This window comes from Galeopterus variegatus, unplaced genomic scaffold (assembly GCF_000696425.1).
Source record: "Galeopterus variegatus unplaced genomic scaffold, G_variegatus-3.0.2 Scaffold3646, whole genome shotgun sequence".
Classification (NCBI taxonomy): Eukaryota; Metazoa; Chordata; class Mammalia; order Dermoptera; family Cynocephalidae; genus Galeopterus; species Galeopterus variegatus.
Window position 1 is genome coordinate 82840 of NW_007729757.1, and position 24480 is coordinate 107319.

The 24480-nt window shown below is 34.6% G+C and overlaps 1 pseudogene; it reads left to right on the plus strand.

Moving 5' to 3' along the window:
* The first annotated feature begins 22524 nt into the window (after positions 1 to 22524).
* LOC103601239 lies at positions 22525 to 23514 on the plus strand (annotated as a pseudogene).
* The last annotated feature ends 966 nt before the right edge of the window (positions 23515 to 24480 follow it).

A 24480-nucleotide genomic window follows, 5' to 3' on the forward strand; every position in this document is an offset into this window, starting at 1 on the left:
TTTCCAAAATGGCATTTTATTTCTTTCCATTGCCTGTGGAAACACTGCTGAGAGTGACTGAGAAGAGTGCCTTGACTCCCTGGTCTCCAATCTTCACATCTGTAATTTGAGGAATCTAGATAAATTATGTAGATTTCTTCCAGATGTAACATCTTCAGATGTGAAGAAAGATAAAGACTAAAAACTATCCATTGGATTAGCAAGTAGGCAGCCAGTGGTGACTTTGTAGACAGAAATTTCTATGAAGACATTTGGAACAAGGAGTTAGGATTAGGTAAGGGCGGGTCAGGTTGAGATGAAATGCCTTAAGGAATGAAAGGGGGGTGAGAAAGTGGAGACAGGGATTGAACACTTATCTCTAAAATAGGTAGGCATGAGGGGAAGGAGAGAATAAGGACGGACAGAAGGGAGTTTCTGTTTGCTGGGATAGAAGAAGTTTGTTGCTTTCTTGTGTTTAATGATAGGAGAAACTTGACACTGAAATGTTGACGGGATCGTCTAGAGAGACACAAGTAGAAAATATTTTTAAAATGAGGTCCCCGAAGAGATACAGGCAGATGAGTTGCAAAGCATAGGTTCAAGGATTCACCTTGGAGAGAAGCATTTGATAAAACAGTTCAGGAAAATGGTTAACTCAACTGAGGGGAAAGGGGGTAAAAAGAAGTGTAAGTAATGACTCCATGGAAAAATAAGACTTTATAGAACTAAAAATTTGATTCCTTTTCTATAAGATTGATGCTTCACACATTCAGGAACCAGACAACAGGGTCTGAGTATCAATGTCACATCTGAATGAATGCACACAGTTACATGGAATCAGAATGTGTTTAAATCTGAATTTAATGTCAGATACCTTTGTTTAAACTTCCTCTTCTCTCAGAGTAATATCATCATGAATAACAAGGTCAGAAATAGATTCCAAAATTGGTCACTAACTCTCCTTCTTCTGTATTATAATCATATCCTGTTTAGATTTTATTTTATTTAAAGAAACTACAGAAAGTATTTGTTAGCGGAAAGAACATTGAACTAATAATAGAAACACAAGGGTACTTAACGCTGCTATTTAGGGTCTGGGAGTATTTGGATAAATCGGTATAGTAGCCTAGGCCTCTGTTTTCTCATCTGTAAGATGGGGGGCGGGGGGGTGGACTTAGAGAATTGTATAAAGATCTTTCAGATTTAAGAATTCTCTGAATCGAATTAGAGGACATTTTTCAAGCAGTGAACCATCTGGTTTTAACCAGCACAATAAATAAAGGAAATGTTTCTCTTGAATTTTAACTTTGAAATTAGTGCTTAAATTAAAAAAAAAAAAAACAGAGTTGAGATTTCTTTTTTGAATAGCATTCATATTTTATATGACGTTCTTTTGTATTAATCTTTAATTGTCTATCTGTAGTGCTCGTCAAATACCATTAATGTCACTTAGGTCCTTAATATACTTAACATGTCAAGCTGACTGCGTTTTCTTCTATTAAAATGGCACAGCTTAATTCATAAAGTTAAAGGTCAGAAATACAAGCCTTGTGCATCAAAGTAAAACAATTTTTTGTTGTTGTTTTGCTTGTTCCATTCCTATAGCACACTCAAAACCAACCTAAATCTCCAGAGAAGCAGAAGTATATGTACTGGTAAAGTTGGCAGGCTCGTTAGTCATATTCAAAAGTACTGATTTCTAAAAAACTCAGCATATAGAAAATCAGAAATTGGTAAATTATGGTTTACATTATTTTTAGTTCAAATGGAAATCCATTTATTTTTCACTGCATGGAAAACGATACGTTCCTCTGTGATTGTCTTAAGTAAGACCGTTTAGTAAAAAACAGAAACTCCCTTAAATTAGCCTGAGTGAAAAAATGGAAGGATGTTAAAGGACACAATAGGAATCTCATGTAAATGACACAACAGGAATCTCAACCAACAAAGTAAAAGCAGATCATAAGCAACCTTAATATCTGTGGCATGTGGCACAAGAGTATAATAGAGACTAACATACATATGACCAAATATTTAAAAGTGCTATTAAGATATCAAATTGTTAAATAAAATATATTCTATCTTCCTACTTGATCAACTTGATAACAACAATTTTTTTACAATGTAAACCTATGGTTTATTATAACTAAAAGTTGGCAAAATATTACATGTAAATGAATTTAATCTAATATTAATATTAAATTAATATTAATAAATAATAATAATAATTTAATATTAATATTTGGGTATTCTGCCAATAGGCTATAGGTGTTTGAACAAGTAATAAAATAAAGATATACATAAGCATAAAAATTTGTTCCACAAATTTTATTCCTATATTTTGCTGATTGTGAGGTTATAGTCAAAATATTCACTTAATTTGTGTTTTTCAACATTAATGCTAAATTAGACAACCACTCTTAAGTCACTGAAGTTTTTAAATAGTATACTTGTATATTTCAATTTGGAGAAATTTTGTTCTTAGGTAACACCTCAGAAATAAGCAAGAATTTTATATGCCATAATTTAAAAGTTAATAGGATTGCATATGAAAAATAGCATTCCACAGAAAATATTACAAAATATATTGATTTTATAATATCAATCCATAAAATTTATATTTCTATTTTCATCCTCTCTTAAAACAATGTCTCAGACCTCTCAGTTATCTAAAGAATTATTATTGTCCGTGATATAACACACATTTTTACGTTTTTATAAGTAATATGTATTGTTTAATATTGCAAAATGATCCTTTTCTACCATGCACAACTACTGCAAATGCTATGCTAATATGTGAATATCTCCAGAATCACACTGAAGAGAAACATGAAGATATACATACTGCACTGTTGGAAATCACATTTTATTGTGCAAGAGCTTATTGCACTCATGCTAGCTGGCAGGAAACATTTGACTATGTTTGTCTTTTCTCTTACCCAAGAGCTCCTACTTGCCCAAATCCATCCTGCACTCTGAAGCAATGACCATTTTTGACATCAAAGAGACACAACCTTAATTGACCCCAGATGCTTTTTGTTTTAAGGACAGAGGACAGGAGATCTGGAGAAGGATATCCCCTTGGACTGAATTGCATTAGTCATAAGATGTATGTTCAGAGTTCGCTGTCTTACTGTGCCAGTATGAAGTACTGGCATCCAACTGACAGAGGTGACATTGTGCTCTTTAATAAATTGATTTTCATGTGTGAGTTTGTGATATGTGTGGCCCATGTGCTTTAAAGGGCCCAGGGCAGGACTTACCTGGATCTTGCACATAAGAATTGGGAAATCTGAAAGAACACTGTTCTATTCCCCAATGAGCAACATGGTCTTCTATTGCTTCTCTGCATATTTCCTGAATTTTCTTGCTTCTTTCTCTGCTTTATATGGTTAAAGTGGTTTTATCTCCTTTATATTGTTTCTCTGATACCCCCAACATTTAAACTAGCTTGTTGCTTTGACATATAATGGATTTGACCGTACCCGACTCCTTGAATTCAGCTCCCATCGTCATTGTAATGGGCTTGGTCTCCCAGCCTTCTTACTTCAAATTCCTAGGGAAAAAACAATCTGATTGGCCCAGGTTGAATCAAATGTCCACCTCTGGTTCGGCTAGAGCCAAGAATAGCAGGATATCTAGTGTAATGTCACAGTTATACATTAATCTTTTTTAAAGTCAGAATTGATGACCTATTGACAATTGGAATCTTCTTAGTACCCAGGAAAAATACTATTCAAAAGCTAAATATTTCATTTTGTTTCCTTTGGGGGAGGGGGGAATAAATGTTTTAATATCAAGCAACTGATAAGAATATGCATTTTTAAAAATTTAATTTAACTATTGAAAATACCAGATATCAAGGCAGTGGCTTTGCTGTTCTTATTTTTGTGTTTCCAGCGAAGTATATTAAATAAGTGAAGGAGTGAATGAATAATAAATTTCTTCTGCATTCTATCAGATTTGTTAGACAACATTCTACAAACAGTGAGAACTATGATTTCTAATGTTATTTACTCTCATCTTTTTCCTGAGAACAGGCCAGGCTATTTTTCCTGCCTTAATATTTATTACCTCTACTAAGACTTCTCCCAATAATAACTATCTCATTGTAGAACCCATTCATTCTCAAACTCCTTGTCTGTGGTCAACCATGAACTTCTCAGAGGCCTTCCCTGACATCTTAGTGGCTTTCTCAGTACTTATTCTCTCATCTCTTTAGTTATTTCCTTTATAATAATTAGGCAAATCTGTAATTATTTTATTTGTCTAGTCATTTATTTTGTCTTCTCCACTATAATGAAAATTCTATACCCCAATATCCAGCTGCTGTCTCAATATCCAGATATTATTTTGGCATATAATAGGTTCTAATTATTCTTTATTCAATGTGTGAATTAATTATGAAATAGGAGGGCTGAACTGGCTCTATTAGATTACAATACTAAAATCAAATTTGCAAGACATTAACAATGGCAGATGATCAAAATCATGAAATAGTCATTTCTATTTTCACTTTTATTGTTGGGACAAAATTGATTCTAAGTGATACAAAAAAATACATCATTGAATAAGATGTTAATATCTAATGTTGAATAATCAAAAGGTTGGGATTTTACAAAAAGTTCATAAGTAAAGTAGACCATTATCATGCAATTTACATTAAGTAATATAAATTTGAGTGTCTATGGACTCTGTTTACAATCTTATCATATAATAAATATTAATTCCTGAGTAGGATGGTGCAGGGTCAATACAAGACCACAACATGAAAATGAAAAAACACTGATCTTTCAACAAGTTGTTCTGTCTAAAAAAAAGAATAAATCAACTGACTATTTCCAAATTAGAAGAAAATTGCCTAATTGCAATTACCAGGTCAAAAACAGTGGAGAGCTTTACGTCTCATATTTCATGTTGCTCTACTGAAAAAGGTGATTCAATTTGCATTAATGCCAAGCAGAGAATTGTGAATAATTATCAATTGGTTGACTGAAACAAAAGATTTCCTGGTTTGATATTTGATATGACACTGATTTCCTTAATAGCCATCTTTAAAATTATAAGTAAAGTTTGCAAAGCTTCCTATTAAAGTGAGTTTTAAGAGCCTGTTTAGATTCCATTTACTAGACTGTGAACTCCTGATTTTGGAGACTCATATTTGTCTTTGAATCTCTCAACCTTGTAGTGTCTAGTACCTTTTAGGTAGTTAACATTTGTTGAATGAATAGAAAGTGACTATAAAAATAAGTAGATAGAAAACAATATTTTTTCTGGAATATTATAAAGTTAAGAACTTCAGTCTAAGCCTAAATAAGTTAATTTTACCAAGTCAGTAAAATAAAACCCTCTAATCAGTGGTTCAGTATTACATAAACAAAACAACTAGCTGAATTTTGCTTTTTTTCTTTTCAACCAGTTCTTTGGCCACAGTGTTCACCAAAGATCCAGTTCTTTCACTTGATCGATCTATTAAAATCTAATAAACATCATTAAAGCATCAAAAGCAAACACTTTTTGTCTCAATAGCTAGCTAATGGAATATTTAATAGAAAAAGGATTATACTCATACATCAAAGAAATTCTGGGAATTATAAGAGTTTAAAAGCCCACCATTTATGAGGCATGGGAGAGCAGAGAGCAATTTGGCAATGCTTATCAAAATTACTAATATACATTCACTTTGACCTAGAAATGCCCCATTTGAATACAGAAATACTTGAACATGTGTAAAATGGCATATGTACAAGGTAATTTATTTAGCATAACTTTTAACAAGATAATATTGGAAACAACCTAAATATCCACCAATAAGCAACTCATTAAATATATTACAGTACATCCATATGATGGAATGTCTTACAGCCATTAAAGAAAAATAAGTAATGTGCAGAAAAATTAGAGTACAAAGTATGTGTGTTCATTTACATAAAAGAGGAAAAAAAGAGTATCTATGTGTGTATGTGCTTCTTCATACATGCATAACATATCTTTGGAAGGACAAGGAAGCAGCTTGATCTCGCCTTTCTGTCCAGAGGTAACTGTGTGGCCAGGGGATAAATAAAACCAAGTGGGAAATATTCCTTTCTGCAGTCTAGATTGCACTAATTTCCCCATAACCGTTCCCTCACTTGATTCACCGACTTGCCATCACCGTTGCCACCTTCTTAAAAATTAACGTCTAGGAATAAAAAGGGGGTAAAAGAGAATATATGAAATAGACATAGAGAAAAGAAGAAAGAGGAAGAAGAGAAGGAGGAGAAAGAGTAGAAGAAAGGACAGGAGAAGGAAGAAGAGGAAGAGAAGGGAGAAGGAAAGAGGAACAGGAACAGGAAAGGAGAAGAAGAAATAAATAGAAGAGATGGCTTTATAGAAACACAGAGAGGAATTCCTTCTGCTGCTTCTAGCCAGGGTTTTGACAAAAGTACCGTACCTTCAATATCCACTTTTGCTTATCTCATTAAAGTCCCAACAGCTCACACCTTTCATCTGAAACCCTTTTTTTTTTCTTTTAAAGTTTTACAGTGTATTCATGACACAGGTATCCATGACTTATGGACTGATCCTGATGCTTGAGAAAGAGTCAGCTAGAAAATAGGAACATGTGCTACCTTGTCTCCCTCCAACCCCCCTCTGCCATCAAAAGAAAACATCCTTAACTTAAGGATTCAGATTAGGCAAGTAATAAGACAAGTATTTGTTTGTTGTTTGCTTTGTCAAGTGGTTGGCTGGTTTCTATTTCAGAAATAACTTGCTATACTGTTAAGGGTATGGGACTGGGCTCCAGTTTGGGTTCTGACACTAACATCTACCGGACATTACTAAGCACTAGATATCTTGTCAGGCCCTGGTGATACACAAGTGAATAAAGCAGCTCATCCTCTAGTATGATGGAGAAATTTGTACGTAACTAACTGAGACATAATGTGATAAGCATTATACTTGCTGCATCACATGCAATAAAGAGCTGAGAAGGGACAGTAAGTTCTGTTGGGGGATGGGGGGGAGCTGTTGGTACAGCAGACAGGATTTACAAAAGAAGTGATACCTGATCTCTGTGTTAAAGGGTAAGTAGATTTCTGGGCCGGCCCCCTGGCGCACTGGGGAGAGTGCTGCGCTGGGAGTGCAGTGACGCTCCTGCTGCTCCTGCCGCGGGTTCAGATCCTATATAGGAATGGCCGGTGCGCTCACTGGCTGAGCACAGTATGGACGACACCACACCAAGGGTTGTGATCCCCTTACCGGTCACGAAAAAGACAAAAAAAAAAAAAAAAAAGGGTAAGCAGATTTCTTTTCTCAGACAGGGAAGGAGTGAAGTTCATCTCAGGCAGTCACTTAAGGGTTGTGGCATGGTAAGATAAGATTTATGAAATTCCCATCATACTAACTGTGACTATGCTCCTTTCTTCCCCACTCAAGAAATCATATTGAAATGAAAGTGAGTGAGAAGGAGATTATTATGGCAATAAAGCCTTCTGCCTTACAAAATAAATACATAAATAATCCACAAAGCAGTACTTTATTCTTTGAAAAACATGAATTGTGACTTTTGTATTCGAAAACATTTCCACCAACCAATCTCTAAGATTGCTCCACCCCTACCATATTAAGACTCAGATAAGAGAATGTTTTGTTTTATATAATGACAACCTCTTTTCCTTCCCCACGCCCTTCCCCCTTTTTTTAATGTGCCTTGGAGATGCAAGACAAATGATGACAAGAACCTCACTCAGTCGAGACAGAGAGTTCACACCTACTTTATGACCCAAAGCAGAACCCAAGGGCTAAGAGCTTTGGTGGTCAATGAATTATCACAACTTCCACATCAGAGGCTGAAGTCTGGTGCTCATTAGGTTCCCAGGGCCTGACATAACCTGAAAGAAGGAAAATTGTTTCTTCTTAATGTAAAGTGTTCATTAACTACAATAACCTGGCAAGAGTGCTGAAATCTCAGTAACAGTAAAGCTAAGGAGTGATCCTAGAAAATCCCCAGCCACCACCGACTGTCCCAAACCTGATCCAGCTTGCTTACATCTCAAGAAGAAATGGAGGGAGGGAATGTAAACAACTATAAAGCACATTTCCATGCCAGCAAAATGACTCAGAGGTTATAAGAACAACTCAATGATTCATTCATAATTTGGGTGGGAAAAACGTTTGTCAACTGGAATACATGGAGCATAAAGTATGGAACGCTGCCAGTGTTAGCCCCAGGCTGAGGTTATTTCAGCACTGTCTTTTTCCCTTCTATTGTCCTAAAAATGAATGTTTTCACAAGCTCAATTTTAGTAATATACTGATCAGTGAGGGGGTGGGGAGGATAGTAGAGTAAAATGGTACTTCTTACAAAGCAGTTTCTTTATTTTTTTTTGTTTCTGGAGAATGTATTATTTCTCTGAATGACTGAAACCTAGATGAATCATCGGTCTCCTTAGTGCAACAGCTAGTCAGTTCAACTTCATCAACTTCACAAAGAAATGTACTTGGACTCGATGTTGAAACAGTACTTCTGGAGTCCCATAATACAGAATGACATGACGTATCACATCAAATAAGCAGCAGCTGAAAACAGTCCTATAAAACTGGGGCCAAAGGAACCAGAATTATCCTGTATTTTCTCACATTCTCACACACAAGACCCACAGCTTAAAGTATTCAAGTCCAAAAAGGCCTATTTTGGAGGTAAGTTATATCAAGATAGATATTTACAAACTCACACCACATAATATGCATAATGTTATATTATCTTTCACATAACCTGTATTATAAGAATACTTTATTTATTTAGCTTTATGAAAAAATGAGATGTTCAATGTCAGTAAATTTTACCAAAAACTAAAGTCTACCACTCTAAATATTAACAACTTATTAAAACATGTATACAAACTTTTTAATGCAATTCTTTTTAAAGGAAATTACATCTTATGCTTATTAAACAGTGGTTCATGAATATTATTGAATTTTTTCTTTTTTTTTTTTTTTTTTTTCTGATTCAGAGTCTTCATTAAGAATATATCTCATTGAGAACATATGAAGATTAAATCTGTCTTGTCACTGATCTGCTGGTTTTGCCTTCCTTCTGGTTTTCGGTTCAAATTTGCTATTCATAGAGAAAACAGTTTTTTATACTCACGTGTGCAAAGACCACACACATGTTAAATCAAAAGTCAATAAGCACATCGTTATAGAATCAGTAATTGTTAAGGGCATGGATTTAGTGCAAAGATTTTGTAACAATTGTTTGGAGTATTTAGAAGCCTTTTCCACATAATCCCAATTCAGGACTCGGTTCCAAAGGGTTTAGGTTACTGGCAAGGTGTTACTGTAACTTTATACTAAATACGAAAGCCTCTTCTCTTTAAACTTTTTGGCACATCCACAAAGTAAAGTAATACCAAAAGTAAATGATGCTTCTTTCTTACTCTAGGGAGGTTTCCTTCCCTAAATACCAATCAAGGATGCCCTAAATTACAATATCACATTAAGCACTGAAGGTTAAACTGTGATTTTTCTGGCTCCATAATAGACAAAAAATATGTTGCACTATAATAGCTTGAAAATGTTTGGTATCTTATTCAACAAGACCTAAATTTAGGAATTATTAACAAAACCTAATTTATTCAATCTGTAGGTTCAAAGGCAGAAGATGATTTTTAGATTGCCATTTCTAAGCATAATTCTGATACAATCTGATTTTGAATGGTATTTTAATAATGATTTTGAATATATTTGAATAATATGGTTTTTCAGGTAAATATAATAAGCATCAACTCCAGTAATCATTTCCAGATTTTCTGATATAAATCCATTCCCAAATCAGAAGTATTACTTATTTACACAAAGCATGTTTCTAAATTATTTTCCCTATTTCCAGTACAAAAATATAATAATAATATTTAATAAACACATAAATGTACATCTGAAATAAACATTAAAAAGCCTTAATGAATCATCTCCATTATAATTTTTATCTAGCTCTCTGCGAAGCAATGTGGCTCTGAAATCCATGTGAACTCAGTTCACAGATCCAGCACCAAATATTTGAATATTCTACCCCTGAGAATTCTGAACACCAACACATCATTTCGTTTTATATTTTCATAGGTAATTATCTTTTATCTAAAAAGATGCTCTCAAGGAAAGACTAAACCTTGCATTGTAATATAGAGTGACCATATATTCTGATTTCCAGGACAATCCCTATATATGTCAGTTCTCAAGAGTAATTTTAACAGTTCCCCGATTTCACTCAAACTGTTCCAGTTTAAGTGATAAATTATATGGTCACTCTAACTAGTTTAATTCAGAGACAACACAAAAAATCAGAGTGGTTTTGCTTCTCCAACCTAAACTCAAGCAACTTGGGTTCTTAGGAGGAGAGGGTAAAGCAGTTGGGAAAGAGAAGAGAAAAGCAAAAAGGTGGATATAGGATATTTGGCCTCCTGCCCATCAAAAGAGAGTGAACGTTAGGTTGGAAAGACTGCATTATCACTTAGCCTATCTCATGCCCATGTCTAATCTGGCAGTTCAGTACTATACAAGTATGGCCTACTTTTCCAAGAATCAAAATAACATGTAGAGTAAGATGATATTTAGAACTTGGTGAAATTGGGACATGCATTTGTGAGAATTTGGGGGATAAGTTTTTTAAGTGATACTCCACACTTATCACTTTGGTCAGCACCATTTCCCTTCTAATCCAAGAATGTATGAAAATTAAAAGATAATTACCTAATTTTGGCTAAGGCTACTTATAGCTTTTATAGTAACCCCCGTACTACCTTTTGCTGACAACTTTTTATAACAATAACCACAGTACTGCTGCTGCTGATAATGATGATGAGGATGATGATGATTATAGGAAAATGAACAGACAGCAACTCTGTCATGCAATATGCCAGATGCACAATTGTGAGAAACACTAAGAAAAGTATACATATATCAAACTAAAAGCTTCTGCACAGCAAAGGAAACAATCAACAGAATGAAAAGGCAAACTACACGATCGGAGAAAATATTTGCAAACTGTAAATCCAAAAAGGGATTAATATCCAGAATATACAAGGAACTCAAACAACTACACAGCAAAAAAACAAATAATCCAATTTAAAAATGAGCAAAGGAGCTGAATAAACTTTTCTCGAAGAAAGACATACAAATAGCTAATAGGTATATGAAAAAATGCTCGACATCACTAATCATCAGAGAAATGCAAATGAAAACCACTTTGAGATATCATCTCACCCCAGTTACACTGGCTATTATCAAAAAGAGGATAATAAATGCTGGTGAGGATGTGGAGAAAGAGGCACTCTTCTGCACTGTTGGTGGGACTGTAAATTAGTACAGCCATTATGGAAAACAGTATGGAGGTTTCTCAAACAACTACAGATAGACCTACCATATCCAGCAATCTCACTACTGGGTATACACCCAAAAGGAATGGAAATCATCATGTTGAAGGGATACCTGCACTACCATGTTTATTGCAGCATTATTAACAATAGCCAAGTTATGGAACCAACCTGAATGTCCATCGATGAATGACTGGATAAGGAAAATGTGATATATATACACAATGGAATACTACTCAGCCATAAAAAAGAATGAAATACTGCCATTCACCGGAACATGGATGAGAGTAGAAAATTATGTTAAGTGAAATAAGCCAAGCACAGAAAGAGAAATATCACATGTCCTCACTCATAAGTGAGAGCTAAAAATTCAATAAATAAATAAATAAGAAAGGAAGAGAGAAAGAAAAAAGGAAACAACAATCACAATAATATGCTGAACTTTCAAAAGGAGAAAACAGAACTGGGGTTACTAGAAGGATAGGGGAGGGGAGCCAGTGAGAAATAGGTTAATGGACACAAAGAGTGATTATGTGTTGCAGTGGTGAATAAGCTAATTTTCCTGATTTGACCTTCACATATAGTACACAAGAATTGATAGTCAACTCTGTACCCCACAAATATGTATAATCAATTGTTTCAATTTTTTAAAGAGTATCCAGAAACTTGGGATTTCACTGTGCCATTCATCAGTTATGTGAACTGGAACAAATCAAGGCCAGTTTGAGGAAAGTCAAGATTCTGTAAAGCTTTATTTGTAAACAGGAAGATAAACCTCTGGGAGTTGATCCAGCTCAAACAATTCAGAAATTTATTGAAGCTTATTTCAATGGTAAAGCAAAAAGTTTACTTGTATATTCTCTGTCCCTGAGCAAGATTAGTAATCAGATATCACCACATCCAGCACACCGCTCCCAAAATTTCCTCCTGGAATTTGCATTATAGAGACAATTATACTAAAGATTATAGAGACAATTATATTAAAGATTATAGAGACAATTGTACTAAAGATACTATCACTGTCTGTCCAGGAGATTTTTTTTTAATTCATTTAACCATTTATTCCTATCCCTTTTATTGAAATTCTAGAGTGAGTCCAACTTCTTTTTTTCCGATTATCTGTTCTATATTGTTTTACTAAGGCTAATTATTAACTGTGATATTTTCTCTCCAGTCTCCTTCCAGACCTTTGATCTCTTGGATATATTCATTGATAACTATGAGCTACTCCTAGTAATAGAAGCTCTGATGCTTCAATATTTCAAAATATTTGCAGGGTCTATTCTTTGTGGAGTTATATGTTAAGATTTTGTTTTTCTGTTTGGAAAAAAACACACACATACAAAGAAAAAATTCCAGGTAAGTTCTTTAGCTATACCACTAACTTCTTAAAAATTTTTATCCTTCAAATCATGTCACCTACATTTTCTCATGCTGTTAGTACATGTTTAGTCTGTTACTTTAGGATATTTCTATGATGTCACCAGCAAGGTTCATTGGACTTTAAATCTTAATGTGGGCCTGTACTCAGAATCCCAGACAGATTTGTTTTTAAAGATATATTCTTTTTTTTTTAAATTTATTTTAACTTCTCAGTATACATTGTAGTTGATTTTCATGTCCCTTTACCGGTTCCTCTTTCCCCACTCCCTCTCTCCCCTCCCCCTCCCCACATCATATCTGTTCACTTGTCATAACAAGTTCAAGGAATTGTTGTGATTGTCATGTCTTCTTCCCCACCCCCCTTTATTTGTTTGTATACTTATTTATTTATTTATTTATTTATTTTTAGCTCCCACTCTTTATAGCACACCAAAGAGCAGATACTCTGGCTTACAAACCTTAGAGTGAGAATGAATTCATTCATCTCTTTTTCTCTGTTATTCTTTGGCACATCATAGAGACAGCACAGTGAAATAGCAAGAGAAGTAACTGGGAGTCAACCAAACCCAAGATTTAGCTGAGCAACCAATCAGTTGTATGAAGTTGGACAAGTCACTTCATGACTCTAGAGCACACATTTTCTTAAGAAACTTAAGGTTTGACAAGATCAGTACTTTGCAAATATCTAATATCCACAATGGCCAGTGGCAAATCTGTGGTCTATAAGCAGGAAAAAGCTCTCTGTCACAGCAAAATTCAACCAAGGGAATTAACCAGAAACCAGGTCCTTGTACCATTCATAACTCAGCAACAACAATGTGTTTAATCCTCTGATTCTACTCTTTTACAGGAGGATTTTGCTGCTGTGATATTTACTTGGACATTATTTTGTTCTCTCCAAACCCAGACCACAATCACTCAGGGAAAACAACTTCTCAAGCAGCCCTACTTTGCTGACCAGGCTATGATGGAGATATTTCAATTACTCATTCATTACAGTTCACCTTCCAATGACTCCTCTCTGCTCACATTTTTCAGAATTTCCAAGCACATATTTTCTCACTGACCTTACTTTGCAAGTGAACTGTAATGCAGGATATCATATTTGAACTCCTTTTTCTCTTCACACTTTATTTTTCAACGTATTGGGTTGTTCAAATGATATGCTATAGATAAATAATCACGTTTTTATAAAATAAACTTAAAATATTTTCCAGCAAGCAGAAATGTACCCATCACTATTTAAGTAAAATTTTCTCAAGGAATAAAAGTATTTTAAAAAATTCTAACATTACAAACATCAATAACTATCAAGATCTGCCCAAGAACAACTACTTAACATTCCAGGTGCATTCAGCCTCAAATGGAAAGGCATAGTAAAAGAAACAAAATAGCCACAGAGTACTCTCTCTTTCTTGAGTACATTTCAACTAAAGGAGGTGGGAACAGCATAACCTAGGCAGATGAAAAGGAAAGTGTTGAAATCTCTTTTCATCTTTTATTCTATGGACATTTGTGGGTTCAAAAATATCTTCAAATAGGGACTTTTGTTTTCTTATGGCCTGTTCACTAACAGTTCTTGGGAATCTATCTTTAGCTTCTTATTCTACTTCCAATTTCAGTCTATGCCTTTTCTCTTCTGCTCTCTCAATTTCCATTTCTCTGTGTACACAAGCTACTTACACACCTACTTCTTTCCCCTTCTAAGTGCTCTTCTGTGTTAGCTACAGGTCTCTTTAACTAGATAAGCTCCCTGCACCTGAAAAGAAAGCTCATGTACACCCAAAAATCAATTAAGAAAACATCTATCATAAAAATTAGATGCAAAACCTACCTTCACAAAGTTTACAGTATACAGGAAACAGATAATAAACAAAAATAACGATGTTTGATAAATACTCTGCAAAGTGAGTTTTCAGGTGTTCTATAAATGCTTGGTGTGTTCACCATAAACTGGTCTAAGTAGATCAGGGAATTCCTCTTGGAGGAAGTCTTCTTGGTTCAAATACATCATCTTCAAAACTGTACCCTGCTCAGCAATTAGAAATGTCATCATTTTACCTGTCCCCTAAGTTCCAAAATATAAGGGTAAAATCTAACTTCTCCTTCATTTCCCATATAAATTTATTCATTGCCATATTCTGCCAATTTCAACAAGGGAAATACTATATGGAAATTCTGTGGAAATGGTTCAGAGGAAGGATTATTTTCTCTTCACTAATAAAAATCTAAAATACTTAGTTTCAGTCTCTGTAAACTGCTTACAAGAGGACATACATAAGATTGTAAAATCGTCCAGTACATTACGTTTAGCTGAATAGGAAATACAATGCAAGAGTTTCCATTAAAAAAGCTCAGTAAGCAGGAAGCCTTGTTTTTTAATATGCCAGATGCCTTATTTATATTTTCTAAACTGCAATTAACTCATTTAAAAGATTCTTTAGCATTTCAGGCAGTTCACCACTATATCAAGTCTTCCTTAGTAACAATTTTGGTTCCATTATAATGTATCTATTTTTAGTAAAGTTATGATAGAACATTTTTGGATGATCCTTTTTCCCAGAAAGCAGAATAATTTTATCTGATTGCGTATGTCTTTTTTTCAAGCTTTAATAACCAGTAACAACATTTTCAGAAACAAAAAATGAAGTAATTAAATGAAAGAAAAAATTATTCTACTTTTTCTATCATCATTACAGTTTTATTTCTCTATATCACGTACTATAGACATTAACTTCAGGCATCACAGCAAGGTCAGAAGCTTTTGCAAAACACTCCATTTGGCAATGATATATTTTCATTTAATTATCCCTTAAAATAATTATATGGTTTGGTATACATGTGCTGATCTTCTCCTCTAAACTGAAATTCTTTGTACTCTATAAGGAAAAATATGGACTCTGAGCTAGATATACCTATGGTCCAAGCCTGGTTCTGTCATTTTCAGGCTATATATTTAACCTCTCTGAGCTTTCTTCATCTATAATGCAGAGGTCATAATACTTCTTGGCAGGGCTTGTCAACCTTAGCATTATTAACATTTTGTACCAGATAGTTCTTTGGTATAAGAAACTGCCCTGTGCAGTGTATGTTGTCTATCAGCATCTCTGGCCTCTACCCACTAGATGCCAATACATCCCCTGGTTGTAAAAATCAAGATTCTCTCCAGACATTGACAAACGTCCCCAGGAGGAAAATTGTTGAGAACCACTGTTTCACAGGATTGTTGATTAATTCTGTCAAACAGGATTTTAAATGTTTGATCATTTAAACATTAATATGAGTTAAATGAAATTATATATGTTAATAATCTGGTACATTTTGACACATAATATGTTTAAAAGAAATTTAAGTATTTTATTGATAGACAAAGACTCTCAATAATAATAGTAACAACATTTACTGTATAAAAACCAAGAATGAGAAATAACAAAGAGTGGGCCGGCCCGGTGGCGCACTGTAGCAGTGCGCCACTTGGGAGCGCGGTGGCACTCCCGCCGAGGGTTTGGATCCCACATACAGACCGGTTCCCGCTCACTGGCTGAGCGAGGTGCGGGAGCGACGCCGAGGGTTGCGATCCCGTTGCCGGTCCCGGTCCGGTACAGGCGCGACACTGAGGGTTGCGATCCGTTGCTGGACATGGAAAAAGACAAAAAGGAAAAAAGAAAAAAAAAAAAAGAAATAACAGAGAGTGAGAGACTTTTATTATCAGAAAAAGGTTTGGTCATCATTCAGAAAGGAAACAATTTAGTGATAGGTTTGACTAGAATCATAAGCTTTGGGTTGTGCTTATTTGGGGGTGGGAAGGTAGGGAAAGCCTAAATAACTTCAAGCATCCATCAGGTCAGCCGATACTGACTTCAACACTAGCTGACATTTTATCTTTTAGTCTCTTGAAAATACAGCCACTGGAACTTCAAACTAAATTCAAGCCTTAACTCCCAAGTGTTTGATAATGTAAAAAGCACTCAGCAATCGGAGACAGACAGACCTAGGTTCAAATCCCAGTTCTATCATTTGTTGCTCTGAGACCCTGGGAAAATTTCTAACCATTCTGACCCTGTTTCCTCATCTGCAAATTAGGTAATAATAATAATATCAATTGATAGAGTTTTATGAGTATCCTGTGTGTTACCCAGCAACCCTAAAATAGAGTTCAGGGATTGAGCCCATGAGGTCCTACCAAGAGTGGAGAAGCAAACTCTGGAGACAGAAAGCAGTGACTTGAACATCAGCATTAAGTGCTATCCTTAATTGTGTATCGGCTGTGAACCAGGAATGCGTCTAAGAGTGTGACTCACTTAATGTTTAAAAACATAACAAAAATAAAGTAAAGAAAGAAAAGGGAAAAAAAAATCTGAGAGAGGTACAAACTAATCTAACCCTAGTTTTAGAGAAATACCACAGTATTAAGGAATTTGCACACTTGATCAGGAGGTGTTGGAGCTAAGATCACAGCTTCCAACTCCAAAGCCTAAGCTTCTAACCACTAAAGTATCCTAGCTTGTATCCTCATCCAGTGAGAAATACATGGCCAGAGCCTGCACCAGGTCCTCCAAGCTGATAAAAATGCCTTTTCACATAGACTGTTGGGTTAAGAAAATAAGGTGCAAATACAGTAATTCAGAGACCAAACTCTGTAGTCAAAATCTTGAGAAAGCTTAAAACCCAGCTCTGTTGCTTCTTACCTGTCACTCACCCCTCTCTACTCTGGTTTAATTTCTGTGAGGAGAGATAATAATGGAAGCTTCTCACTAAGGCTGGACAGATATTAGGTGGGTTATTACATGTAAAGTAGTTGAACAAGTGCCTGGCACAGGGTGCATACTAATGTACACGGGTACTTCAAAAAGTTCATGGAAGATTCATACTCTCTTTTAATCCAATTTTTTCCATGAACTTTTTAAGTACCTGTGTATAAGGATTAACCACTCTTGTTAGAATTATTATTATAAAATCCTCCCTCTCCTTTTTGTCCTCTTCCCTTCCTTTTTCTCCCTTCCTATCAAATTCTGTAACATCATTTCTCCTTTCTGGCAGCCATGGCTTCCAAAGGCATTGTCGGCAGCTTTAGTCACTCCTCAGACTGGTATTCAACACTCCGTCAGTTCAGGTGAGACAATAAGGAAAACAGGAATTTTATATTTCTTTTTTTTTTTTTTTTTTTCCCGTGTCCGGCAACGGATGGCAACCCTCAGTGTCGCGCCCGCACCTCGCTCAGCCAGTGAGTGGGAACCGGTCTGTATGTGGGATCCGAACCCTCAGCGGGAGCGCCGCCGCACTCCCAAGCGGCGCACTGTAGCAGTGCGCCACCAGACCGGCCCTGAATTTTATATTTCTAAATTTCTAGCTATCAAAATACAACTAATTGAATATTGTATCTTTTTTCCTGTTTATCTGAATGCAAAAATTGTCACATATTAAAATTTTTCCAACATTTTTGATTATTTTCAAATTTATGAAAAGCTTATGAGAATACAATAAGCACTCAAACACCCTTTGCTAGATTTACCAATTAATATTTTGCCATATTTGTGCCCTTTTTCTCTCTCTCTCTTTCTCTCTTTACCATCCTACTCCTAAATACTTAAGCATGGATCTACAAAATTAAGAATATCCCCTTAAGTAATCATCTTGCCTTTATCACACTTAGGAAAACACAAAAATAACTAAATAATATCATCTAATATGCTGCCCATATTCAAATTTCCTCAATGGTCTCCAAAATGCCTTTATTTTTTTTAATGAGTGTAGTTTTATTTTTTAATTTAAACATAATTGATTATAAATATTTATGGAGTACAGAGGTGACTATCTGTATTTGTGTGCAATATGTGATGATCACATCAATATTATTAGTATGCTTATCATTACAAATACTAATTATTCTTTGTGTCCCTTACCCAATTTCTCGCTAACTTCCCCCCAAACTTCCTTTAAAAGATGTTTTAAAAATCCAGCATATAGTCACTTTCATTCATTTGATGTGTCCATTTAAATTCTTTTAATTCAGATTACTCCCCTGCTTTGTTTTTGTCTTTGTTTTTCATTACCTGGAGATTTTTTTTTTAAATGTCTAGGCCAATGTCTTGTGGGATAAATTCAAGATAAACATTTTGGTTAAAAGAGGACATAGGTAATATTGTGTGTTTCTTATTGCATCCTATCAAGAACCTCATAATATCTTGATGGGATGCAATAAGAAAACTGTGATTGTGAGTAGTGATGTTGAGTTTGAGTATGTAGCTAGGTGGTGACCTCCAGTTTGCTCCACTTAAAGGTCTAATTCATAAGTAATTTGTGCTGTGATGTTTTCAAGTCCATGTGAATTTTCTATTCCACTCGATCTTTCATCAAAGGGTTTTAGTACCCACTGATAATTCATGTCTGAAACCATTACTGAGGTTGCAACAGGATGATTTTCTAATTCCATCAATATTTTGGTTCTTATTAGTGTGTGTTCTCCTCTAAAAAAAGAGTTCTTCCAATCCTCTCTCTTCTTTTAAGTAACACTATAAGTAGTAATTATTATGATTCATTTTTTACAATCCATTAACGTTATTCTCTTTAATGCTGAAATTGTCCCAGATTTGGCCAATGGCAGACACCTGTAAAGCCAGCTCCTTTTGAGTACCTCCTCATTTTCTGGTACAGGATGTCCCAAGCTCTCCTGGAATCAGATATTTCACCAAGGATTCTTAGTTCTTTTGAATGAGAATGGTAGGTGTGCTCATTGCTACAGAAGAGTAATTGTTTCCACGTCCTTTCAGTCAAACCTTATTATTTTCCTTTTTTTTTTTTTTTTTTGGCAGCTGGCCTGTAAGGAGATACAAACCCTTGACCTTGGTGTTATCAGCACCACACTCTAACCAAGTGAGCTAACTGGCCAAACTTAATTTTTATATATACTCAAGTGACCTTGCTCAAGACTGCTGGCTATGCTTGGTCGGAAACATAGCCCAACACTCAAGTCTACTATGAAACTTCTATGGTTTTCCATTTATCAATCGACTACTCACACCAGAGTCTTAATTACTTCAGTTTTCTAACATATTTTAATATTTAACTTAATCATAATCCAGTTTTATTCTTTTATTTTTCAGTAAATAATCTCAGACTTTAATATAATTTTGTCAAGTTTTGGGGGAAAATCATTTACAGATTAATTTAGAAATAGTGACATCATTAAATCATTGTACCGGCATTACAATATTAACATCTGTAAACAGTTATGGCTTACCATTTTTTTAAAGATTATCCAAAATTCCCCATTGTCCTTTAATTAAATTTTGCAGTTTTGCTACTATAAGCCTCTGCTTCACATTTCTTATTAAATGAGATTATTTCAAACATATATTTTCTTACAGTTTTACATGGGATTTTTTTAATTACATTTTAAATAGTTTATTGCTTACATGTTAAAAAAAAGTAGTTTTTATTTATTTTATAGCAGTTTACCATACTGAATTAAGTTCCAATAGTTTCTCTTTTAATTCATTCTGTAGTGTTTTCCAAGTAGACAATCATAATGCCTGTAAATAAGTATGTTTTCGCTCCTCCTTTCTTCTATAAACAAAATGTTTATAGAATGTATAAATACATCAAATATAGAGGATGCAGACAACTTAAAATTTTCTGCTTACAGAAAGGTGGACTTCCAAGGATTCCGGTATAAAAAACAAAAAAGCAAAAATCAGATCTTAATTAAGGTGTAATGTGGTCAGATAGTTCCTGGAAAATGCATTTTGACGTAAATTTGGAAGGTTGAAACCTAGGACCCACTAGAAAAGGACTTGCCATCTCCATGAAAAGAGCACAATAAAAAGGTATGCTTATGAACACTATGACTCATCTGGGCACATGTTATTTATTTGCATATGACATTTATTTCATGAGATTCTTACACTGGGATAAAAGCAGACATTGTCTTCTCAATGATCAGCTTTCCTGATTTAGCTTTCATGATTTAGATTGTTCTATGTTTAAAAAAATGACAGGTGGGGAACAGAATTTTCATTCTTTAGATCACAAGAAAATAGAAAAATTGCTTGGAAAATAGTTAGAAGCTGTGCACACTTGGTGGTCTTCTGTTTAAAAGTGACCTGGATTCATTATATTGAATTTATAATAAAAATAGTAGTTATTTCATAGATATTTCATTTTACTGAGTAACATTACTGTTTGGTTTTAATATATTTAATAAACATACATATATACATAATGTATGTATACTTATGTATATATACCCATATACACACAAAGTATTTAAATTATTGTATCATGATCTTGAAAAAGAAATCGTCTGAAAATCATTTTGATTATTGAAATCATTCAAGTTATTGCAAAAGGATCTGTTTGTTTACCTTAGAGAAAGAGGCTTCTAAAAATGACATCAAACTGCAAACAGCCCTTAAAACTTCCTTATATTTTTTTTAAATTTCATAACTCTGAAATAGTCTTACTTGTATTTAAAAAGATAATTAGATACATTTAGAATCAAATCCTCCTATCTACATACTATGTACAAGAGAAGCAAGTGAACATTAAGGAAAAAATCCAATTCTGGTGCATAATTCTCAAAATCAAATAAGATCTTTGAGTTTATTTCATTCATCCCTTAATTGATGGCACAAAGGTATTACTAAAAAGATGCTGAAGCAGAACTCCAGGAAAAATAATTTCCATGTAGCTTTGCCCTTTTAGTTCTTTATACAGAAGTATAAAAAGTTGTATCATTTCAGATACTATATATACCACCTGAACAAGAGTGTTCTAGAAAATACTAACAAAATGTGTTTGTTCCACTGTCATCTGATTACAATGGGAGGAGTTCATCTCCCAATAAATTTTGCAAAAGAATAATCTAAAATACAGTAAGGACTACAGAAAGAGGGTGGCCCAGGCATCTGAAAGACTTGTACTGTTTTCAGTAAATTTATTTTGTCTCAATATCTTTAATTTCACACTAAAGTTTAATAAATATGCATATAAATAATAAATTCCTCCATTTATCTTAAGCAAAAATATATATCTGTAAGTGGCTTATGAAACAATAGATTAGGAAACTCATTTTTTTTTATTTTAACTTATTTTTTTAGCCAACAAAGATGTATGTTTACGTACATATGTCTTATATGATACATAAAATCAAGATATTGAAAATATAATTAGAGCAGATCTGAAGTAAATCAGTTCAAATTCTCTCATTATGTAATAGAATTACTTTAGCTTAACCCCACCTTAAAGTTGAAATAGGTAAAAGGCTTAACTAAAATGAGCCTACAAAAATTAGCCAAATTTTATTTATAACTTTACTTAAAAATCCATTTTTATTGACAGATTATTTTTCCTTTAATGGCAAAGGAAAAGAGTCTGAACATTAAACAGACCAGACAGAAATGTGATTAAGAACTTACAGCAACCAAATAGCTAGAACTCAACTGCTTACAAAGCAAGTTTATTTTTATTACAAGAGTTTAATTCATTTATGGGTCATTTACAAATCTTTAACAGAGTATGGGGGAAACGTTGGAACAGAAACATGAAACACCGAAATGTTCTCACTTTCTTGTGAGTCTGTAGGCTTTCAGGGGAAAATTATAAATGACCAAGTTAAAAGAATGTACTTTTTAGAAAATTTCATGGCAACTTTTTCACACGTTAGGACGTATTAGAGATGCCCCATTAAGAAAAGGGTTTCTAATTTTGCATTTATTGCAGCATATAAAACTGACTGCTTATCTAGATTTTTCATCACAATCTTTGGTAAAAGTTAAATCAGCTTTTTTTTTTTTTTTCACTCTCAGACATGGGCACACAACAGAAGGATGTTATTAGCAAGTCAGATGCACCCGACACCCAATTATTGGAAAAACATGCACATTATATGGTGTCCTATGGCTCAAATAAAGATGATTCTTATCCATCTCCTGCATGCAGAGGACTGAAGTTCAGAATATCATATGTCTGATTATTTGAGACTAAGTGGTATCTATTGGGGTCTGACAGTAATGGATCTCATGGGACAACTTTATTACTTGAATAGGGAAGAAATTCTGACATTCATTAAGTCATGCCAACCTGAAAGTGGTGGAATAAATGCTTGTATTGGACATGATCCTCATCTTTTGTACAGTCTTAGTGCTGTCCAGATTCTTACTCTGTGTGACAGTATTAATGATACTGACATAAATAAAGTTGTGGAATATGTTCAAAGTATATGTTTCTGTTGCTAGAGACATTTGAGAAGAAATTGATACAAAATTGTGCGGTGGCAACTTTGGCCCTAGTGGGGAAGCTTGATGCTATTAATGTGGAAAAGGCAATCGAATTTGTTTTATCCTGTATGAACTTTGATGGTGGATTTGCTTGCAGACCAGGTTCTGAATCCTACACTGGGCAGATCTATTGATGCACAAGATTTCTGGCTACTACTAGTCAGTTGAGTCAGGTGAATTTTATTTACTTGGTTCATGGCTTTGTGAACAACAGTTACGCTCAGGTAGACTAATGGAAGGCCAGAGAGGTTACCAGATGCTTCCTATTTCTAAAGATAAAGATAATTGGAAGGCTTCATTGGATTGGTAGAAGAAACTTCATAGTTTGATCTTAGCATGTCAAGATGAAGAAATGCTGGGATTTGCAGACAGTCCAGGAGATATGGTGGATCCTTTCACACATTATTTGGAACTGCTGAATTGTCACTTTTGGGATAACATATTAAGCTGGTTAGTATTGTTTTTGCATGCCTGAAGAAGAGGTTCAGAGGACTGATGTTCAGCCTGAGCTAGTGAGCTAGATACATTGATGCAAATGTTGCTTAGTATAGTTTTGCCATCCCAGCTTAACTATATTTGAAGTACTTATCAAAACTAAAAATGACTGCTGTTCATATTTTGTGTATTAATTGTGTTAAATTAATTTTAATAAATTATGTAATTATACATTACTGTAAAATAAAGACCCATATTGTATTTTCAGCTTTAAAAAAAACAAATCTTTTATTAAATAAATAAATATTTTGTTCAAAATTTGCCTAATACAACCAAAATATAAATATTTGCTTCTCATCTTTTTAGCATGAAGTACCTGAAGTACAAGATATGTTGAGCTGAATAACACACTGTAGTCAGACTATGGTGGGACTTGTATTCATTCATTTTCTGTTGCTTGTAACAGAATACCTCAAACTGGGTAGTTTATAAAGGAACAAAATTTATTGCTTACCATTTGGGCAGCTGGGAAGTCTAAGGTCCAGGGAACACATCTGGTAAGGGCCTTCTTCTTAATGGTGATTCTGTACAGAGTCCCGTGGTGAACAGGATATCTATCACATGGTGAGAATGGCATGAGCAAGAGACATAACCCTCTCTCTTGCTGTCCTTATAAAGCCATCAGAATTACACCCATGACAACCCATTAAGCCATCAACCCATTGCTCTATGAATGGATCAAGCCACTGATGAGGGCACAGTCCCTTCAATCCAATCACCTCTGAAAGGCCCCACCTTTCAAAATATCATAATCAGATTTCCCACCCTCAACACTGTTAAAATGGGAATCAAGTTTCCAACATATGAACTTTAGGGGGATAAATCTGACCCACAGCAGGCCTTGTGAATGATTCTAAAGACTTGTGAGGTTAAAGTCACGAACAGTGAGAGCAAAGAGAAGAGTATATATCTGAGGGACATTTCTCAAGGAGAATGGGGGCAAGGCAAGATGGTGGACTAGAGGGGGCACAGAAAAGGACCAATGGACACCC